Source organism: Microtus oregoni, unplaced genomic scaffold (genome assembly GCF_018167655.1).
Source record: "Microtus oregoni isolate MIOR12 unplaced genomic scaffold, Mior012 000019F_ref0000042, whole genome shotgun sequence".
Lineage (NCBI taxonomy): Eukaryota > Metazoa > Chordata > Mammalia > Rodentia > Cricetidae > Microtus > Microtus oregoni.
The window spans coordinates 18,093,527-18,117,896 of NW_024543078.1; positions in this window are offsets into that span (position 1 = coordinate 18,093,527).

Consider the following 24,370-nt stretch of genomic DNA (forward strand, 5'->3'; position numbering starts at 1 on the left):
GTTAGAGCTAGTAGCGAGTGGAGCAAAGAATGAGAGATCAAGAAATCAAAAAGGCTTCTGAATCCCAACCTGTATTCACACTTTCGGCTGCTGTCCAGGACCTCACAGATGTCCAAACTGAAGTGACCTGTCTTGGGAAGAGGTAGGAAGGCCAGCTCTGGATTGGAAGTCCAGAACTCATTCCTGACAGCGCCGCAATCAAGGCCCCTGACTGAGTATGTCACTCCTCGATCACTTCCGGTGTAAACTTGCAGTGGAAGGCAACATCTCATCTCCTTTTTGGGTCCAAATGTGGATGTATCTCTCTAGGACGCCACACTTTGCTCCATCAGCTACCACCATCAATGACCAGAGACTTCCAGCGAAGACAGTGACATCCTGACCTTTCTTCCTTCCCATGATCAAGGGAGTCTCTGGAGGTATATCCATGAATGACTGAGTACACCATGCTTTCTGTGGAAACAATGGGCAGGGAGGAGAGGCAGAACTGCCTTCTGGTGCCATTTTCAGACCACTGCAGATGGCACGCAGCCTCCGGGAAGCAGGCCACACCTGGACCTCACCACAATCACCGCCACAGGCTTCCTGACAGCTCCCGAAGCCTCAGCCCCAAGTCTTCTCAAGAAAGCCTTTTCTTTTCATAGTCTGACCTTGTGATTCATCTGGCACCTGTTTTAAAACCAATTATTACGTATTGTCTTTTGAATTTCACCCCTGACACTGCCCTGCCCCGACTTAATTCTCAGACTGGCTTTTAGTCAAAACTTTCATTTCAGAGTGTAGCGCATGCATAGAAAACGGACGCCCTTCTAGCCATCTTGAAACAGCAGCTCTGGCGAGCAAGACCGGAGAATGGGAACTTGGTGGATGCTTCCTTCATATGCTCGTGATGGAAAGAAAACTGGGGACAAAGGCCTAAGCGAGAAGAAGAATAGCTTCCAGGTCACTCCTTCTGTAACCTCACCGACTCTTGTCCTTGAACTTCTAGGTAGTGTTTTCAGCTGCTGTTGTACCTACAGTGTCCCTTCTTTGTAACTTATTCCCCCTCTTGGATCCCTCTGAGCATTCGTTACCGGAAGCCTGGTCTTCATCTTCACTCTGTAACTGCCCAGAAAAATCTAGCCAAGGCTCTTTCATACCTGTCTCCCAAACCCTAAACCCCAGTCCCACCCCACCAGGTCTTAGACTCCCAGTCCCTACGTCTTGCCTTCCAAATTATTATTCTCCTTTCAATTCACCACGCACCCCATTCATTTTCTGCAGTGCCCCCAGTGTTTTCCTAAGACATAGAGATAAACTCCCCGCTTTGAGCCTTTTGACTCCAATAGCTCCCACAGAAGATGGAGAAGACATTTGAATTCTTTGAGGAAACGCACTAACTCAACTGCTTCACCCTCTTCTTTGTCCCCCTCCCCCGCTCTTTGTCACACTGTCATGCTAACCTAGGTTTGATTCTTCCAGAACATACTATGACCCGTCTACTTCTGCCTTTACCCTTGTTATTTCAACTATTAAGACTGCCATGTTTCCTATCTCAAATCCCAGCAACCCCTGCTTATGTTATACCTACCTTTCATGTCCAAACACCACTACCTATGAAAAATAGCTTTGTTTCCCTCATCAGGTGCCATTCAGCTTTTCTTCCACTGAGGTCCCCTGGTACAGTAAATTCTTGCACGGAGGTTATTTCTTTGTTTGTTCTCAGACAGGGTCTCATGTACATAGGCTGGCCTTAGCTGTATAAGCAAGGATTATTTTGAACTCTTCCTTGCCTCTGCCTCCAAGTGCTGCGACAAGGTATGAACAACCTCTTCAGTGTATATGCTGCTGGGAACCAAACTCGGGACCCACCTTCTAGGCAGGCACTCTACCGAGGCTAAGCAACAGTCTCAGTCGAAGAAGCCGTGTCTGTTCTGGATCTCTGGGGAGGAAGCCTGGGAAGCTAGCATTCCTTGAGAGGTCCCAGGTTATTTTCACTTGGCCCAAGTTGAAGAGGTTCTGTTCAGGAACTGGTATGCATTCTTTTCTACTTTCCCCATTTAATTGACATGTATTTATTGAACAAATAACCCGTGTAAAGTAATTGTGCTATATATATACAGATTCTACAGTGAATTAGGCCCACCATAAACAGTAACAGCTCTATAGAATATGTTATATTTTTATCATGCTTTATACTAGATTATAAACATGGATTATAATAAAATATATTGTATGAGCCTAACCGTTTGTGCCCATCTTTCTGTTATTTCTCGTGAAATTAATTGTCTCTCATTTATCTCAGTATCTCTTAGCACCTAACACAATGACTTGTATTCAATAAACAGATGGCAACTTATTAATTAATATCCTTATTAATTTATTAATTGTGGATTAATGTGAAGTAATGACAGTTTAGCTTTAAACTCATCTAGCTGAAAGAAACAGAAAGCTGTCCCTGCATTGTTAGCTCTGAAACAGAACTTCACACTGGGCCCAAGGTTACAGACCAGTAATCCCACTTATGGGGGAAATTGAGGCAGGAGGGCATGTTCAAGGGCAGCATGGCCAATTAAGGGAGACACTATCTCAAAAATGTAAGAATTCTTTTGAAATTCTATGTGTATGAGTGTTTGATTGCCCATGTGCACATTACCATGTGCATGCCTGGTGTTCACTGAGACCTAGAGAGGTGTGCCGATGAACTGGAGTTAAGAACAGCCGTAAGCTGTCATATGGGTGCTAGAAATTGAACCTGGGTCTTTTGAAAGAACAGCAAGTATTGGGTTCAATCCTCAGCACTACCAGGAGGAGGAAGAAAAGAGAGAGGAAGGGTGGAGAGATAGAGGCAGGGAGGGAGGGAGGAGAGAAAAAAAGGAAAGAAGGAATGAAAAAAGCAAGAAAAAATAAAGGAAGGAAGGAAGGAAGGAAGGAAACCAAATTGCCTCATGCTCGTATGACAGTCTGGGAAGAACTGCACCCCAAAGACACCTCCCCTCTGTGAGGATGGAAGAGAGCTTGCTGGCTCTGACCACACCCCATCAAGTCTCTGAAGCATTTGCTTAATTTTTGAACAGGTGGAGATACCTGTCAATCATACTACTTTTTAGGGAAGTGCAAATTACTTAATAGATCTAATGGTTCTTACCTTTTAAACACTGCTCAGGGCCTACCTCCAGTCATCAGGGAGGCCAGGGTAGTAGTGTTTCCTTTTTCTGATGGCTGGAGAAGGGGCCCCTGGGAGGTCAGGGTCTCTCCAGGCTGTGGCCTTGACTGTGGGTTCCTGAGCAAGAACACAATAGATGTGGAGCTCTCAGAGCACAATGGGTGTAGAGTGCTTCCCACTCTGTGGAAAATGACAGTTTCAACATTCAGACAAAACCTGCAGTCACTTGTAGAAAATTAAATGAGTAAACTATTGCTAATGTTAAAGACCCTTGATTGAGGCCAATCCCTCCCAAAACATTTCATAAATAATAAGTCACTTGTAACATCATGATTGTCTCATTTAAAGTCAATATTTGTAATGGGCTCCCAGGTCCCCTGAAGGACAGCGATCAGTCCAAATCACAGTTGTGAAGGATCTACTTCCTATGCCATTTGTCTTTCCTTCCCCTTTGTTGTAAATAAATCTTTATAAGGGAAGCATTATTTTCATTTTGTTATATGTGTCCCCTCCTTTTTCCTTCACAGATGTGAAATGCTAGCCAAAAGATGAAATGAAGAAAATCAACCTTCCAGCTGAACCTATCGATTCCACCTACCTTTCAATTTTCCCCTTAAAATCTTTCAGATGAATAATGTTCCCTTCTCAGAAAAGAGAATATTGACATCCTATACAAGCCATAATGCAAATGAACATTAAAAGTATCAGAGAATCTACCCTTCTTAATGATTAGATTTTATTGGGGAGGGCTCTGTACTCAGTTAAATCTTCACACAGCTAAAGTACGCTTTCTGATTTTTGACCATTTCCTTTTATAATACCATCTGAAATATTCTCAGCCACACCCTTAGGAAACAAAATCTCCCATGCTGCCTGTTCAAGACTTACATGAGACAGCCATCTTTCCCCTCTTCGCTACCAAAATGTTTTAACACCCTCCCCTATCCCTAGTGAAGAGAAACATAGCTCAGGTTCTTCAGGCATATGCTGATCATATAGGATAACTATCTTCATCACTTTTCTCAGGACTGTGACAAAGTGGCTGACAGATGTGACTTAGTGGAGAAAAGACTCACCAGTCTATCATGGTGGAGAAGGCGCAAGGGGCGAAAGGGCTATTGTGGTGGAGAAGGCAGGAAGGGCGTGCCGGCTGGAGCAGTACCATTCACAGCAAGAGAAACTTGGGGTGAGGCTCATTCAGAACCTGCTGCCTCAGGAAATAGAGAGTTCAGCATGGAGGCAGGAGGACCAGACTAGAATTCTCAAGGTCCAACCTTAGTGGTGAATGTCCTATAGCTAGGCTGTGACCCAACTGCTCTGTGACCTCTCAAAACAATGCCAACATCTGGGGCATATATTCCCAAAGCCGTGAGCCACAAGGGGACAGTTTAGATCCAAACTATGAGAAGAATACATGCACCTGTGATTTGTCTCAAGTTACTGACATTTTATTTTATTGTTTTGCTTCATTTTTTTATAACAGAGTTCCCCCAAGTAGCCCTGGCTGGCTGACCTAGAACTCACTGTCAACCAGGCTGGACCTACACTCACAGAAGTCCACCCACCTCTGCCTCTCAAGTGCTGGGATTAAAGGCGTGCACCCTTATACCTGGCAAGAATGTCATTTTAACAGGGGTTTTTCGAAACTGCCTTTAGCCCCAAAAGAAAGGTAGTAGTGACATAACACCAAGCCACTGAAGAAATTGTCAGGGAGAGATGCTGTACACCCGATCCCATCAGAAAGCCAGCTGTCTCTGCACTTTCTGCAGTACAGGCCTATAGGAAAGTTCCCGAGGCTCTCCACACTGGCTCTCTCCAGGAAGTTGGCGCTTTCCGCTGCACAAACCAAAACTTCCAAAATCAGGTGCTTGGGGGAAAAAATTGGAAGTACTTTTAATAATTTAAATGGCTCTTCTCTGCACATGCCCAGAACCCAAATCCCTTTTCTAACTGAAGTGCTTATATAAAAATTTGACAGCTCTTATAATTTTAAATTGCTCTACACTGAGTATGCCTAGAACCTTGATCACTTCCAAATTCAAGGGCTTATAAAAATTTGAAGCACTCCAATAATTTTAAATTGCAATGCACAGTGTAGAGTGATTTAAAATTATTGGACTGCTTCAATTTTTTTTAAAAGGTCTTCAATTTGGAAGTGAGTCAAGCAGCATTCTAATACAGTAGTTTAAGACATAGTATGCTAATCAAAAACTTAACACCTAAAAATAATGAAAATTAAACCACACGCGACTTTATTCTTTCTTTTTCCCATTCCTTGTCTCCATTCCCCTCTTTTTTCTTTTATTCTTCCTTCCTTTTTAGAAGAGGGAAACTCAGAATGCACCTACACTTTTGATGTAACCTCCTAAGCCACGGGAGAGGAAAGGTAGTAGGAGGGAAACAAGCAGGAAAGAAGTGAGCAGAAATGGCAACCTCACACATGGCCTCCCTTGGTGCCTGGGGTGCTAGGGCCTCAGCTGGAGATCCAGGCAAGCAGGAGCAAGAACTGGAGCCACGCAGAGCCTCTTGCCTGTGAGCTGGAGCACTGGATCCTGGGAAATTTTCAGTACCTGTGATGCAACGTAGACACCACTTTCTCCACAAAGGAAACTATGCCATTTGTCATGGATTGTGTTTGCTTGACGGAGCTTTGAATAAAATTCCCCTCTCCACTGCGCTGGAATTTCTTTCTGTGATTAGCCAGCCTTTCAGAGGTTGCCCCATGATTCCATCGGCCCCAGTCTTAAGCACTTACCAGCAAGGTATGCAACTGTATGTGTCGTGTGAGTGTACCTGTTTGTGTGTGTTCCTGTGTGTGCATGCGTGCACATGTGTGTGCTTGTGTATGTGCACACGCATGTGTATATATGCGTGCATGTGTATGTATGCACGTACATGTGTGTGTACATGTATCTATGTGTCTGTGGGTACCTCTTGGTTTTCTGTCCATCTTCCCTTCCCCTCCCTTGCTACCTTTCTTAACTACTGATGATTCCCCGGTTTAACGATCAGAGTGATTCTTACTGGTCTTTTTTATGTAGCACACAGGGGACCTCCCACAAGGCAGATAGGCCCGGAAGAGTCTTCATGGTAAACACCCCTCCCCACCTATTACAAAGCAAACTTGTGTTTCTAAACAGCACCTCAGTGTGCCCTACCGCATTTACTGCATTTATATTACGTGAGCTGTTAAGTATTATCCGATAGGAAATATGTACTTTAAAGTATTGTGCAAAATAAATTTAAATAATAATATTTAATGTTTCCCAGGTACTTAGCTATGCCCATCAGCTCCTGAAGTGGGAAGTTTACAAGATGAAGTTTAGCACCTTGCTCACCATGAGGGCCCAAGTCTGTTGTCCTGCTAGTTGAGATGAAGGGAGAGAGAGCACACATAGCTAAGCAAAGCAGGGAGAGACACCTTAAAACAAAAATGTGGCTCAAGCCACAAGTGTTCCCAGGAAGGGGGCAAGCAGGAACCCAGACCTGGTAGGAAATGTCTGAATGCATCCTATTGAAGTTGGTGAAGGAGAACAGGGGCACAGAGCATGCTAGGCAACTTGTGACTCGTGGTAGGTGACACGTGACTCTTGCCCGCTAAAGTGAATGATGTTTTCTCAGCCCTGGTTGAGGGTTTTCTTCACCCACAGCAATAGAACCGCCTGGCCAGTGCCTCAAGAGCACCAAGGAGGGTCTACAAGTTCTTGAGCCCGCCCGGATTTCCTGCATCTGAACCTGAACCTACCTTAGGTCAAATGGATGTCTTATCACTTCCAACCTCACCCCAATATTAATGTTAGCTTTTGCTGTTGTTTCTAATAGCAAATGAATAAATTAATGAAAACCCATTGGCAGCAACTTCAATAAGAGCCTAGGTCAAACGTACTGCTGAGATGTGGATAATTAATAGCCTTTAAAATAGGCTGGAGGGCTGGACCAGGTAAGACTCTGCCAATCTGTCTTTTTAAATGCTATGTGAACAAGCAGTTTGACTGGGGTTCTATCAAGGTCTTAGTTGCTCAACACACATAGATGCTGAGCCCTTAACTACAAGGGCTAACACGGAAAGGCTTGCAGCTGTCCTGTTGTTAAAGCACACGGGAGATGATTAAGAACACTTTGCGAAGGAGCAAACAGATTTTTTAGGTCACGTGTGCGGAGATGTCACCATTTAATAACATGACAAAATCTATCTATCACATAGGCACGAACACAGAACAATATAAAGAGGTTAACAGAAATTGATGGCATCCCAGGTTTAATTTTACACTGGATCGGAGTCTTTGGTGATTGAAATAGACAAAGATTTATAGGGTTATCTTGTTGAAGAGGCTGCGCTAATTACTGGCACTTGTCATTTCTCCATAGCTTTATCTAAGTCAAGAAGGCTAACTGGCTCCTTCCCCACTGCGCATTGTTTGTTCAGGAGCTTTTGCTGAGGAAGCCTTTATTCATAACTGCACCTCATTATTAACAGGTTCATAAATAAATGAGTCCTAATATTTTTCTCCGTTAACATTTATGATAGGGACATTTGGTCTACAAAAGATTACACTTGTCTTTAATAAAAATAGGCAGTTGTACATGAAGCCTATTAGGCCCTTGTTACTCTGGAGGAGGCGGAAAGGGGAGGAACCGGAGTTTAAATATAAAGCAATAATAATAACCTGATGGGCTGCCTCACTCTGAAGGCAGAGCACTAGATGAGCTTCGGAGCTCTGCCCAGCTACTAACTCTCCAGCCCTCTCTGGTGACCTTCAGTGCCCCATGATGGGAAGGAGAAGGAAGTCAGCGAGCATTCACTTAAAGCTTTCTGTACACCGTATGACTAGCAAAGGACTACAAAAGATATCTATGTTGCATAGCATATGCATATTTCTATATAAATAATATTTCTGTATAGTGTATATACATTTTTCTTTCATTTCCAGCACTTTATCAAACGGCTGGGGTAACCCTAATGAAGCTGTAGGAGTGAGTTAGCAATACAGTGTTGGGCTGAGGAATACTCAGCTTCTTTGATGTTCTAGAGGGTCGGTCATGAGCAGTGCACTTGGCTTTAGAGAACTAGGAGGAGGAGGGGAAAGCTGAATGAGTATTTGCTCGCACAGAAGAGTATAGGAACACACAGGAAAGAGGTGCGCGGGAACCAAGGAAGTGTAAAGACTGCAAGGAGGGAGACTCATGTCTAATAGATCCGTGTCTTACGCTTCCTTTCTTACTGTGAGAGGCACGGTCGTGGCTTGCACTCAGAGGAGCACAGTGGAAAAACTGCCACAGTTAGGCAGAGGGCAAGACCATGCTGCCTGAAGGGAACAGCGAGGTTGGGATCCTGAGACATTCGTTCCAAGCGAGGCTTGCTGGCCCTTGGGATGAGAATGGAAGGAGAGGGGATGAGGAGGCTTGAGCCAGCAAGTCAGATACTAGGAAGAGGAAACTGAACGCAACCAGGGCCTGGAGGGGGTGAGGCTGGGGTGGGGTATATGTTCCTTCAGAGGCGGTGACAGCACAGAGACACCACAGCAATAGGATGGTTCATAGCGTGCACAGGCAGCCCTGTCTATCCCTCCCACCAGAGCTCAGGTTGAGACTACTCATGGGAGTGGGCCTTGAGAATGCCCAAAGCTAGAGGCAGACCCTTCTAGGAACGGTTCCTTGGAGTGTCACAGGAACAGCCTGAGCCCAGAAAAAAGAAAAGCCAAGGGCAAAAGGGAAATTCAGAATCTGAAAGAGCAGAAAAAAGGAGATCTTTCTGAGCGGCCAGAGGCAGAAAGGAGAGAACCACAGGAAGCCAATGCAGGACCAAGGACTGGAGCTAGAACAGACAGAGTGTGGGGTTGACAGAGGAGGGCACAGACACCTACTGAGGACACATTTAGTGAGCCCCACTTCCTGTCCTGGGCCCCTCAGCATATAAGGAGGCTGGATTGAGAAGCACTGATGGTGTCAAGGAAGGACAGAAAAGACAAACCAACCAGAGAAAGAGCTAGAACATGGGAGACCCCTCAAAACTGCACCCCTTCCTGGTGCAAGTCCGTCATTACTTTCTGTCTCCTTTTAATTAGTTCCAAAAAAAATTCTATGCTTCCAAATGTTTTTGTGTATATGTGTGTTCGTTAATTTTATTGCTATACAGAATGGCACACCTCAAAAACCATTGTAACAGAACTGGGTGGCACTGGGTGGCCTCATAAGGCCATCATTAGAAAATGCCAGATACTGTAAGAATGTAAAACCTCTCTACATTCATGACAGCCATTGTGTTAATATTTGTTACCTGATTTTGTGATACTTTCCCCAAGTCCTTTGTTATGGTTTTAAACAACAGCAACAACTCTGATGGCTGTCCCTCTGCTTTTCTTGGGTGTGCGGGAGAGTGGGGGGTGGTATGAATGAACTGTGTTCCCTGAAGACTTTACCTGAAGAGGCCCGGTGACCATGTGTCCACTCCCTGCCGATCTTCCTGGCGTGCCTCACAGTTTCAGCAGGGCTCCGGAAAGATGGCTGTGTTTTTAAAGACACCCTTCTTACTTGAGGACATCCATTTTGCACTTGTGTCCCTCTCATTTGCACATGAAAAAATCCATCACTGTGTATACAAATGCCAAATTGCAATGCAAATAGGCATTTGTGTGCCCAATTACCCATTTTGTGTGTTTGCAAAACGGATGTGCCGGCAAATTCTGCAGGTGTGAGTTGGTAGACCGCTGGAAATTTGGCTCCCACTGAGTCAGCACCAAATAAGGTGATGTGTCCTGACAGTGTCTGGAAGGAGAAAGCAAAGCGGCTCTAAGGGACAGCCCTAGAATACAGTAACAGGTGTGGAGGACAGTCAGGCAATCCGCACCGGGGAAGGCTCAAAACAACTGAAATCTGTACAAACTCGAAGAATTGGGCTTCTAGAGTTGATGAGTCATGCATCTGAGAAGCAGTAAAAGTCTCCCTCTCAGGCCCCCAAGTTCTGGTGTGTCCAGTCTTTCAATCCAGAAACACACTTCTTCAAATGTTTTATCGTCGTAAGGAAATGCGAAAAGAGGCCTGCCTTCTTGACGAATTGTTAAGGGCATAACGCTGAGCTGGGCGGTGGGCACAGCACTGTCCACAGGTGTCTAGGACTCGTTCAGATTTGCGTGAACTGCAGTTTACAGCCCATTGATGAGTGATTCCCAGTTCAGCCTCCCCTTCATCTCTACAACAACCATCCCACTCTTTGCTTCCGTGAGTTTGACCATTTTAGACATCTTGGGTAATACGTATCTTTGAGTGATTGACTGTATCCTCTTAACGCTATGTCCTCAAGATTCATCCACGCTGGCCTGCATGGTAATGACTTGTGTGTTGATGATATCATTTGGTCAATTCATCTGTCCATAGGCATTTTGGATGTTTTCACGTCTTTGTAGTTGTGGGAAGTGTCACGATGAACATGAGCGTGCTAATACCCTTCTAGATCCAGATTTTATCTTTTTTGGATAAAGACCCAGAAGTGGGATTTCCTGATCATATGGCGGTTCTAGCTTTAATTTTCTGAAAAGCTGTCCTGTTATGTTCCATTGTGGCTGAGCTGCTTCACAACTGCACACTGTAGCAGGAAAAGCCACTTTTCAAATCATTATCATCTTTAAAGCATGGTTCTAAGAAGTCACAGTCACCCCCACCAGGACATGGAGTAGCCTGCTGTGCCCCCAAACCTTCACAGCAGGGACCTGCAGGCCCTTGCTGACTGCTCCAGGAAAGGGGTGGCCCTGGAGCTGCTTTCTTTCCTGCCCAAACTATGATAACCTCAACAAAATTCTGCCCAAGATAACATCAGGAAAAGTACAAGGAAGGTGTAATAGGTAAGATGAATGGCCCTATGTTTATTTTTTGTGGTGGTTTAGTTGCTTTTGTTTCTCAGATGAATCTAGCTCCAAAAGGGTACCTCCAGCAATTCAATGTTTTCTGGGCAAATATGTCATCCACAACTTCTTCACTTCATTTGCATTTTCTAAAAAAGAAAAGGGCAGTCTTGTGTCAAAAATCAAAATGGGCAATTTTTTTTATTTTGTTTTTGTTTTTTTCCTTTTTCTTTTTTGGTGTCTGACTGTGCAAAGCCATTTAAATATCATTGTGGTCATCAAATAAATTTTATTTCTAATTCTCTTTTTATTTGTATCTGATATACTTTTGCTTTTAAAAAAATCAGCAAAATACAGGCTTGATCATAGAAGTACTACTTTCCTTGGGATGTCAGTAATTCTCAAAATTGCCTTAGATATTTGCTAGATATCACAAATGGGTAATGTAGTATTTTAAGTGGCAGAAATGCATTAGTATTATGTAAGTACATGGTCCTTAATGTACTAATCTCAGCAATATGTGTAATGAAGACTTTCAGTAACACTTATTTTAAGTGTCCTCTGAGAAATGCTAATTTACAATGAAACACCTATGGAAGTACATGTGACATCTACATGAATACCAAATGAATTCATTTTGATCAATGCTATTACAATGAATATAAAATGAATTCACAAAGACGGAACCTTAAAGGGCTACCAAATTTTCTTTTAATATTACCTGATCTATGGAGATTAGCATATGTAAAGAATCAAGGCGAAAGTATAGATACACATATGCAAACAAAAATGTACATATTTGTAAACATATGCATCTACCCAAAGTCTATATCCACAGTAATTACTTTATTAGGAGGGAACTCTCTGAAACATTCTAGTCGCAGACATAGAAAATGCATGTTTAAAATACTTACACTTGCATTTATAAAATTGCATATTAGATATTAACAAACATAAAATTTGCATAGTGAAAGCAAGTAAACAGATTTTTGTGGGGTTTAGCTTTACAAAGTGTGGTTCCACACCAGCACCCTAAATTTTCTCAGCGATTTTCAGAATAAAGTGATTGGTGAGTCGATTCATATTACCTGTGAAAGCTCACTAGTGCTTCTTGTGGTTCTTCAAAGGGGATCATGGACATGTTGACAGGTGGATGATGGATTGATGAATGGGTAGATGGTTCCAAGAACTCATGCTTAGACATGATATCTTAATGGTCACAGTTTTTATTTATTTAAAGTGTTCAGAAAGCTACAACTTTTAGAAAATGTGTACTTCTTCATTTTTACAAATCCTTTCAACAACAATTTGAAGTTTACAGACAGTGGGACAGTGGGACAATGGGTATTCTTTAACTTTTTGGGCTAAGCCACATCAACAATCACCAGAGTTAGAGTGCCATGACTGTAGTCTGTTTAGAATTTCAAGGAGGTCCTCAGAGCTGGCCAAGGAAGGGCTCCCAGGTAAGTCCAGAGTCTGTGCTCAGTCTAAATGCTTCTGCAGATTGAGAAACTCCTGCATCTTATTCCCAACAGCTATATGAGTGCCCTGTATCCTCCCCTTGCCTGTATACCCTTGTATCCCTTATTGATCTTTCTTCCTCTTCCTCATCTAGGAAGTTCAAATAGAATGTGTGGGAGTGTGTGCAGGCTTGACAGGCCTATCCAGCTGCATTCCCTCCACCATCGCTACCATGCACTCTGGGTTCCAGCGGCTCAGAAACACTACGCTTCCATACTTTCTCTTTCGGCATCTCTTCCATTGCCTGGCAGGTCCTCCTTTCACCTATCTGCCTGCAAAGCCCCTGCTCCCTCTTTGAATTTCAGCTCAAACGTTCTTTCTTGCACATATCCTTCCTTGTGCCCTTGCTGCCATCAGAATCCCATAGCCCCCATTATGACACTTTCACACAGTCTCACAATCTTCTCCTCACATGTCCACAGAGTAACCAGTCTATAAAATCTTGAGCCAAGAACAACATTTTATTTATCTTTGTCTCCCAAGCCATTGCCCAGTGTCTGGCACATAATGCTTTTTCAATGGGTGTTCGGTAAATAGACTTGTCTCCTAAAGATCCCATTGTCCCTTCTGCTGTCCATGCTTCCAGCAGACATTTAGAAATATGCATTCACAAATTGCTCTGTAAGCACCATTCTGGTTTTAATTGACTTGAGAGCACACTCTGAATACGTGTGGGCAAATGGATGAGTTTCAGCCCTAATCGTTCTGTAATGCCACCCAGACCTCCTGGAAATTAAATTCCTATAACAGTTATCTGAAGAAAAAAAAGCCAAGATGTATCAATGGCCTCTGGTGTGTCAGCCATGGTACTACTGGGTTTACACGTTACTTCATGAGAATCTCACAGCTGAATCTCACTAATCTTGCTCTTGCGGTACAGATGAAGAGAATATGCAGTGGAGAGTTAGTTGACTCTGCCAAGGCTATAGAAATAATGGGAGCTCAAGTACAAGCCTGGCTAGCTCAAGTCTCCGACCTGTGCCTCAACACCATCAACTTCTCTGAGTACGCTTCGACAGCTCTCGGATTAGAGAACCCAATAACCCCACTCAGTGTTCACTATGTATGTCTCAGAGTCGAAATCAGCCACGCATGCCTCCATCTCTTAGTTCCCACTCCATAAAGACATCTTTCCTCTGCTTTAGAGACTTTGACAATTCTGAAGGCTTTGCTAACACTTTGGTGAATTTTAGCCTTGCTGTCCTGATTTTTAAGAACTTGTTTTAAAGGACTGCAGTGTTTCCTACTGCTCCTTTTTGTAGAGAGCAGACTTGTTTCAGTCTCGCTCTCAGCCTCTGATGAAGAGTTTGCAAATTGGACACAGGCAGCTTCTAGTCTTCACTGGATTTTCATAATTGGACTTTCATTTTTTTACACGGCCTGCAAAGCATCCAAAGTGGACAGAAACAAAGGTCTTGAAATGAACCAGCCACTTGGAGCTTGTGTAACTGTTGAGAGAAGAAAGTGAAGCAGCAGAACAGTTGCTGACTTCTGGGATGAGCCCAGTCTCCAGAGAAACTTCAACAGGGAGAGCCAGAAAGGACCTAGCACCAAACCTGTGGGACACTGCTTTCTGGAAACCACAGCGCTTGACACCCCAAGGCCACTGCTGTCCCTAGCTCCTTGGGGAGCAGCCTCCTTAAAATGATTCCTATTTGCCATTATCAATGACAAAGGTTTTTAAAACAAAAGAAGTATCTTCTATTGACATCCATGATATCTATGAATGTCTGAAAGAGTGCGGCAGATCACAGTTGCCCTGCTCCTCCCCACCATAGATGCGTAATCTTTAACAAGGGAGAGAGAGAGAGAGAGAGAGAGAGAGAGAGAGAGAGAGAGAGAGAACACTCTAGAGCCATTTCTAACCAGAAGGCCTAGTGGCAAATTGGACACTAGGTAGAAACAAACAATGATAATCCTCCCTCTATTTCCATACTACCAGGAAATTCTCAAATAAACTATGACCCTCACCAGTGTGTTACCTTGTAGCCCTACTTACCAAATACCTATTCGTTACTTAGCTCTGCCAGCATGTCATTCAGAAACCCCTCAACCCATCATCCTACCTTCCAGAACATTGTACCATCAAATAGTCATGTAATTATGAAGCCAGCAGGGTCATGGGCCACCCAGAGAAGGCAAGCAAGGGCATAGCATCGCTCAATGGCCTCTGTGGTTGCTGCTGCTGCAGGTTCCTGCCTTGAGTTCCTTCCCTCACTTACCTCAGTAATGGACTATTTTCAGGACTATGAAATGAAAAATTTATAAGAAAAAGAGTGAGAGAGGAACAAGAAAAGAAGAGAAAGGAAAAAAGAGAGAGAGGGAGGGAGAGAGAGAAAGAGCGAGAGAAAGAGGAATGAGACAAAATCTGATCTACTTCCCAGATGGTCGAGAGATGTTCCTAGTGCATTTCTCTTCAGCATTCAGTCCATCAGAAACAAATTCTGATTAGAACATCCTATTATATTTCACATTGCGTTCACTACATGTAAATCTTCCAAACAGTTTCTCTCTTTTGGCAAATCCCTATTTCACATTTACTAAGACAAAGTGCTGTTGAAGGGCTCCGACCTGGCTGATAAATCCAGTCTGTCTACAGGAACTAAGAGAAGGCGTTGCTCTGTCACTCTGTATGCAGGAACTACGGATGCCTGGAAACAGATGACTTCTGACTGCTGATCAGAACCTCACTTTAATCAGTTACTGGTGTATGATCAATAATTAATCATGCTATTCTGTCTAGGTAATAAATAATGGGGAAAATAGCAATGAATATATAGTTGGTCAGATTCTCCCCGGGGCGAAACAGAAGAGGACCAACATGAAAGGCTGCCTAGATAGTCCTGTAGAGTGTCAATGAAGAGCTTCAGCAGAAATTCCAATACGGGTAGGCCTCTTAGTGAAGCAAGAATTGTCACCAGCGGTTGCTCTCAGGCCCCTTAGAGCTAACTAGCCCTACCTGGACCAAGGGAGCCTGTGAAGCCAAATGAAGGATGGATCATGAGTATTATGAAACATGCTTGATTGTTCCTCGGTACCAGACAGTTGTATCCCTTGGAGCTGGAAACACCTGGGGGGTAGTAGGAGCACAGTCATAAATATAAAGCAACGCATTTAATATTGTAATATGCATAGGTCAAAAAGTATAGACAAATTATAACTTCATGCCTTAGATCCTACAAGAATATGCAGACCTGACTATTTCAAAGTGTGAATATGGAGTATTTAATAGAAAGAATAATTATATTAGTTTTCTATCACTCAGTAGAAAATGATCACAAATATAGTAACTTCAGGCTGCATGCAATAATTATCTCATAGTTTTTGCAGGCCAGAGGTCTGGGAATGCTTGCTGAAGGTCTCTTTCTACAGGGTCTCAGAAGTCTGTACTCACAGCGTCAGTGAGAGGTCTGTTCCTGATGATTGGCAGAATCCAGAGCTTGTAGTCGGGTGGCTAGTTTCTTAGCAGTTGCCCTTAAGAGCTGTCCCTTAACGTTTGAATTGAGCATTAAAGCAGAGATACAGAGAAGACAATGCCATAGAAGCAACGGCAGAGCGCGTCTAGTATTCTTTGGCGCTGTTGGTATTAACCAAGTCTTATGGGAATTTTTTAACAGCTCAGGAGCTTTCTTAGGACAAAAGGACTGAGTTATCATTTCTATCATGTGGTACCACCCCAAGTTGGTTGAGATTTTTTTGTTCGTTTGGTTGGTTAGTTGGTTTTTGTTCTTTGGGGTTTTTTGTTGCTTTGTTTTGTATTTTTAAAACCTGCTAATACAGATGACAATATCCTCCTTTTATTCTATAGTAATGTTTTTTTTTAATACAGGTATTACACTACTTTACAAAATAAGATATTCCCCATTGTCTTTTACTCTATCTGGGTTAACATTAAAAACATCATTTGTAGTATGGTATTAGTAAACTCCTCATCATCTTACATATTCTATTTCGGACCAGCTATTACATTTTTATTAACTGTTTCCCCCTTAGGACTTCAACCCTCCTATATTCTGAGAAAGTATGTCCAAATTCATAAGAAGCCCAATAAGAAAGTATGATACCTTACAATGCCTGCCTCTGCCTCTGTTGGCCTAAGAGGCCAAACCTTACCAGGGTGACTCACATTGGCCCCAAAGATGCGGCTGGACCTACAATCACTGACAGCCATGCCACTCTAAAAAATAAAAGGTCCCTTCAAATTAATTTGGGGAAGAGGATAAAGAGACTCTCTTAAGACTAACTAGCCAAATTTGGAGCAAGAGCACAAGAGAAGCGAATCCTTATGCACCCGATAATCTTCTACGTATCTATCCATGCATCCATATGTTCTCCCGTCGTCTCTTTGCCAGTAGACTTCAGAAAGACTCAGGCTCAGGCTTTGCAAATAGCCAAACTCTCTTCAAAACTGTAATATTGGGACAATTTGCCTTTGAACTGTGTCCTTCACAGTCGTAGCCTCTCTTCCTACACTCCTTCAAATATCATCTTTAAATTATGGCAAAAAATTCTCAGGATAGATTTACTCTGAGCTTGCGAAAAATGACTCATGGTGGCCCTACCATTCTGCCCCCCATCCCAGATGCAGGAACAGCATGGACCACATTTAAGAGAACCTGACCACTCAGATACTCAGCATCCCAAAGTCTGTTATAGTGAAAAGGTTTTAGAACCTCTAGATAGGGAAGTATCAAGCCAATCACATCTCCTAAGAAAAAGGGCACCCTAAGTGGGGTCTCCGTCACCCAAAAGTCCAGATGATTGAGCCACTCCCAGAGCCCTGAGGAGATAAACTAGGCAGAAGAAAATCCGTCTACGTATGCAGATGCTCACACTGCACACAAGCACCAACACAGGAGAACCCGACTTGGCTTCCAGGCCGCAATGACTGGCTGCCTTCGCTGAATTGGAGAGGACTCATAGCCTCTTCAGAGGAGGATCCACAGCCAATGCAAACCAAACACAATCTGCTTCTTTGTGAATTGCGAGCAATTCCCAACTGCCTAAGCTAATGGTACTGAGCAGTAGAGCAGATAACCCAATACGGTGGATAATCTCGAAATCATTTTCCATTTGGCTTGTGGAATGAATTAAATGATTTGTTTCAGCTTCAGCAGATTTACCTTCCTAATTATGTTTTTTGTTAGGCTAGAAACATTCAACACTGTACGATGCTGCCAGGGACTTATAAAGGGCAACGGATGATGGCTGTGGGAGAGATTCACGCGGAGGTCAAAGGTCATCAGCTTCCAGAGTGGCAGCTATGCTCCAGTCGGTAAGTGGGGCATCAAAGATGTTTCCTACTGCAGGGTTTTGACAGGATGTCTTAGAAGTTTTTCTGCAGTTTCTACAGAATACCATGAGCTGGGCTGTTTATAAACAATAGGAGTATATTTAATGGGAGTGAGTTTGGGCTTAATATACAGTAGGAGTATGTTTGGCGGAGATATGTGAGACCGAGGGGCCACATAACAGAGTGGACAGTAGCAGATAGCAGAGGAGTGTGCCGAAAGGAAATACAGGAGGGGAAGAAGGGAAGCACATTCTTCCATCAGCACCCCACTGTATGATGACGACATCAACACATTCCTGAAGACCTCGTCTCCACGACACATAACCTCTGAGAGTTACCACCTCTCTGCCCTGCTATATCACCAAAGGAGATACTGACACAGAAGCCACACCATGGAGTTAAATAAGAGCAGCTCTGGAGATGTAGGAACACACCTAGGAGGTGTGTGGTTCCAGAATTGATATACAAAGTATGCAAAGGACCTCCCTGGATGTCCTGTAAATGTTTGTTGACTAAATGAAGGGATAGATGAATGAGGTGCATTTGGAAGGAAGTCAAATAAATATTTTTGACAGTAATTACACGTGAGCTGCCAAGGAGAGGCAACCGACTGCTCACTGTGGGGTTAGCAAACGTGCTCTGAAATCAGCTGTTCCTGCATGGCAGGCTGAGCGCCTCTGGGCTTTGCGCAGGTGGGGAACGGGAGAGAGTCTCTTCTCATCCGACCTAGTAGTCTTCTTCCTCCTCGTCCTCTTCTGGACGGCAGCCCACCACCACCTCCTTGAGAAAATCCTTCAGACCCAGACTGCACCAGGGCCCAGGGACATGTCCTGCTGCAGTCAGAACCTTACATTCTGTGTTCGTCGTCTGCTGCAAGGCAGTAGCCGTCTCTGCAGGATTGACGGAGGCTCACTTGCTCGGTAGGAACGGGAGATGCATGGTGACAAGAACTATGGCCACTTCCACATTGATCAGTGTTTTTCTAGCCCTTGTCACATTGGCCGGCAGTCTACAGTGAGACTGGATAAATATTTATGGTGAGTGAATGTATTGAATTAAAGTGCTGAAGTCAAGAGAGACCTCTAACGGAGCTCGAAGAAATGAGTGGCAAATACTCAAACGGAGGAGGTAACAGAGGACTCCCGGGGAAGGGACTCTGCTTTTGTAGTCATGCAGAAATAAAATAAATAAATAAATAAATAAATAAATAAATAAATAAATAAAATAAGCAAGAGGATTTATTGGACTCATTAGGGGACTCCTTCATAAGGTTGTAACGAGATTTAGAAATTATTAAAACACAATGCACTGTTTGCTGAGTGTCTTCTATAGGGTTTTTAAAGGAGTCATCTCATCTACTCATCAAAAACCTGAAGAATGAATGATTCTAGTTTTCTGGGATGGTACTGAAGCTTCAAGACTTTAAGGTCACAGGCCTATTCATCCACATGATTCAGAAGCCCATGATTCTAGCCACTAAACAACAAAGTTGTGTGTCTAGGAACTTCGTGAAGGCTAACACACAGGAGCTGTAGTATGTGGATACCAGCAACCACAGCCCATCACACCAAACAACAAACACCAAAACGACTAGGGGGCTAGCTAGCTAACTCCAGACTATAAATTTTCTCAATAACTAAGCACACCTCCGTTTTATTTTTTACTTGGTTAAGTAGCCCTTGCATTGCTCAAAGTGGAGAAAACACAAAACGTTCTCTCACCTGAAAACTGATAGTTACTGTTGGTTTTGATGCTGGCAGTTGAACCCAGAGCCTTGTAGAGGCTGAGCACAAAATACCACTTAGCCACACCCAGCCCAAAGCATCTACTCTCTGGTTCCATCTTTTTTTCTTTTCTGCTAAGATTTAAAACTTCAGAAAAAATCTTTAGGCCAGTGTGCCTCTTTTCAATAAATCTGAGTCTGAATGACCCAATTAAAGCGACTTTTGAAATAGCTTTTATACGAATGTTAAAACCCTGGTGTGGCCAGAATTACTATGTCATTTAGTGCAGTGAGGTCTGAAGCTCTTAACTGTGGGGGGAGAATCCAGGTTGATTTTGTTTCTTTTTTATAGCTAGCAGAATACAAAGCATATGCCAGTCTCACCGTGAGGGGATGTACGAAGGAGCGAATACTTCTCATACAGTTCATTACAGAATGTTAAAGGGGGCAAAGTTCAGGGTTGTACCCTATACTCAGAAGGCTAAAGCAAGAAGATCAGGACTTCAAGACCAGCCTGTGCTACAAAATCCTGAAGTATATTACTTAATTGATGTATATATTTGGGGTCACGGCTATAGAACTAAAAGTATAAAATAATTTGGCAAGAAAATAAGTTTGGATTATTACAAAAAAATTGAGGTCCCGAAGGGATGGCTCATTCATTAGTTAAGAGCATCGGACGCTCTTCCAGAAACCTGGGGTTTGATCCCAGCACCCACAAGGCAGTTCTCAGTGAGCTTTGACCCAAGTTCTAGGGGATACAAAAGCTCTTCTCCAGACTATGTGGCCAGTGCACACTTACGGTGTGCAGACATAAATGCATGCAAAAAACAATAGCCATAAAATAAAAATAAATACATTTTTAAAAATTAGCCTCTGAAAAAAGTACTGCATGACAGAATTGCATAAACAAACAAACAACCAAACAAATAAAACAAGACTTCCTTTTCTTCTGTAAACATCTCAGCCATCGGCACCCCACATGGCAGCTCCAATCACCTGGGCCTTTTGGTTAAAAGTTCCTGGTATTGTTACTAATAACAACCAGAATACTTCAATTTCCTTCCTGGGGCTTCAGTAGATTTTCATTTTATAATACTGAGGACTTGAAAATGCATTTACTTTAACAGATTTAAAAAAATACTGTTTAAAAGAATAATTTTTTTAAAAAAAAAACCACATTGTATTTGTCAGGGTGGCCACTGTCACCTCTCAGACAGGTATGGTGGGGGAGAACACGGGCTGTTTTCATGTAGCTCAGGGCAAAACTCAGCAAAAGCAACCATCAACAGGGCAGGAAGCATTCCTCAGATATTCTGTGTCTTGAGACAAGTGGAATTATTCCCCACTAATTTCTTGCCAGTGAAACTGGCCGGCTGGCAAGTCCACAATTAATGTGGACGCCAAGTGGGAAGGCAGCTTTGTTTCATCTCAGAGAGTACTTCCTAAGCAGCAGCCTCCCTGGCTGAAAATGCACGCAATGTCTCTCTGTCTTTAGACTTGGAGCAGACGCTGGCATTTCTTCATCTCTATTCACTCTATCATTATGATGCATTATACAATGTAATGATGTAATACACCGGAAAGCCGAAATGTGCGCGTCTTGCCAAAAATAATAATAAGAAAAGTATACAATTATTTTCTGCTATGAAAGCCACTATCACTGTCATTTCGTCCTTCCCCGGCCAAAATGAAAGCTTTCCTAATGGCTCAGAGTCTCTTATGTTTGTGAATTGAACACGAATGTGAAAAGGAGGATGTCACCTCGTCTGTCGTGAGTTAGAACTTTTCAGGGATGTAAACAAATTTATCACTTGAGCACGGGCAGGCTGACTCTAGAGTCGGCTCCAGCCGTATTCCCGATGGTGGGACTTGGGGTGTGATTCTAAATGTTACCAACCCTTTACTTGTTAATAACAAATTTTCCTAAAAAGGGCCCACCTTTTCATGTTTCATTAACATTAACCTACAATCACAAGGCAGCATTCTGGGCAGGAAGCATGTCTCAGGGAAAAGTCACCGTCTGTTGGTAACTGTGTTCGTGGCTGATTAAATCAAAGGAATCAGTGATAAGACCTCAGAATAAAGCCGACTATTTGCTCCTCTTCCCTTGCTCTCCCACTCCCCCCCCCCCCCCGCCACCAAACACTATTTTGGGTTACAGGAGCAGAACATTATTTTAAGAGCCAAATATTTTTTTAATACATCACAATAAAATATTCCCCAAAGGCTGCAATATTGAGCAGACTTTGTTCCATCGAATTCAACCCGATTTTGCCTCTCCCTTTTCTCTCTCTACCATATTCCCTCCCTGTTCCCACAGAATTTTCTGGGTAGATTTCTACAGCATAGCTAATGCGTTTCTTCGTTATCACCTAGAATCAGCCTCTTATAAACAGGGCCGATCTAAAAGACGGGAACTGCATCCTTGACCGTCCAGCCTGCTGGCAGAAGCTCTGTGGATTTGGAACGCAGCATCTTTTCAAAATGATCTTTTCGGCAGTGTTATTATAATTGAAATTGGGAAGTGGTTGATTAGGCGGAGGCCAAAGACAGATTTTAAGGGAACACAGGGACCGGAGACGTGGCAGCTTGCCGTCCACTGCATTGTCTCAGCTCTGAGAAACAACTCCCACACAGACTCAGCCACAGATCATAAAGCCCCTAAGTATGCTGGCCACCCGCTTTATGCGCAAAATTTGTAGGATAACATTTATTTTCGCCTGGCAAAATTAGTAGCAATGCTTAACATAATTAATTTTTATACTAAACACGTGTTGTTATTTTTTTTTTAATGTACAATTACCAAAGCATCGAAACCACACTGGAGCACAATCAGATGTGCCTGACAACACATAATTGACATAAAGGACGGGCAGGAAATAACGTGAAAACATCAAATACATGGTTATTGCTCTTTAGAATCTGCATTTAAAGAGTGGAATTAATCATAATTATGCATTATTAGCTAATAATTGGGTGGAAGCATACAGGGCATATCTTGTTTATTGTTGCTGTTTCTGCTATTGTTGCTATTATTATTATTTTGGGTGGAAAAATTTACCAACCTGAGAGGTTGTTTTGAAGAATTCCTCATGATTGCTCAGTGTGTGCAGCCTGTAGGCTGTTCTGAATAGTCACTCAATTCTAAAGCACAACTACCTCTGTAGAAGCCATGAGAAAATCCCAAACATCCTCCCAGAACCTTCCAGCAGGTATAAGGCATGCTTGCATCTCCCTCCCTGCAGAAAAAGCCCAGTGCAAAGAACAGAACTGTGTTCATATCCTGTAGGTTACTTATTTTATTAACCATCCTCCTCTTCCGCTCTCTATGGTTAAGAAGCAGATAGGAGATTATTTCCAAAGAGGTGTGTGTGTGTGTGTGTGTGTGTGTGTGTGTGTGTGTGTGTAATATCCTCAAAAGCAAAAAAAAGATAGGATATGCTCAGTATATATGTTTAAAATAGCAGCGGGGAGCCAATAGCGATAGATTAGATAATTGTATTTGAATCAACAAATGACATCTATGGTATGATATCTACACAAGTTCTTTTTGATAAGGTTTAAGTATCCTATGACCAAATTCCCATGATAAGAAACTACATAGATGGAAACATAGCATCAGGGAAAGAAGTAAACTGTCCTCAAGGTGTCAAAACAAGCAGTCTGAAAACAAAACCTTTGCTGACATAGTTTTCTTGGTTTATGGGAGGCAAAACAACAGAAATGATTTTTTTCCTTTGCCCACATTTTGATGTCACATAGATTATCAAAGTAACAACAAGTTATTTTGAAAATGATAGAACAGGCAAAGACAGGAAGACACAGAGAACAAATGAGGAAATTAAGCTTGATGAATTATTAAATTTGTTACATTTTTTAAAAAAAAACGCCTACTTGGTGGGTTGAATTCATTTATTTCACTTACTTAGTTACTGAGTATTTCTCAGTTGCCTACATTGTATCAAACACAAGTCTGTGGCCCCAGGGATTTGGTGGGTAAGTGGACAAACGGTATTTCCCTCTGTAGAGCTTTTATGGTGTGTGTGCCGGGAGTGCTCAGATCTGATGGTAGTATGTACCTTAGAGACAAATTAACAAAAAAGAAGGCAGAAAGCAAATTCACAGAGAGATTTTATGCAATTTAAAATATGCTGGTCAGTAAAGACCTTCGCAAGAGGATGCTGTTTGAATAGAGACCCTCAACCTAGTAAGATTAAAACTTAGCCATCACTTGAACACGCTGTCTGTTCCCTCTGTGGACAGAAATGACTAAACTGATCCAGCAACGTATTGAAAGGGTAACTGGAGCCCATCCTCAGATGAAGGAGGACTCGGTGTAGAGGCCCTGTGGGGCTGTGCTCATGTAGATGAGATCCCGCTTTGCAAAGAGGGAATGAACACGCTTCTCAGAACAAGGCAATTGGTGTGCCTCTCTTTGTTTAAAACACAGACCAGTTCGTCTTGATTTATCAGAAACAACACAAAGCTAAATCCGAAGAAAGAGCAGTGCTGAAGTGAACTCCCTCTGGGGTAGGGTACCAGGAAAGCTAGACCTCGCTTTTAAAGCAAACACAGTTTCAACATGACTACATTCGCCTTTTTTCCCACTTCTCCCTTCCACCACCCCAAGTGTGTGACACGTGTGTGTTCATGGTTTTACCTATTTGTTGATGTATGTAGGTGGTTTTGGGTGCACGTGTGTGGGTATGAATGCACAGGTGTGCAAGAGTCACGAGGAAACCTGACATGGATGTTGAGAACCATCCGCTCCCATCCCTTTCACTGGGGCAGGGTCTATCAGTCAAGCCAGAGCTCCGTCGACACTGGCTAGACTCGCTAGCTAGAGC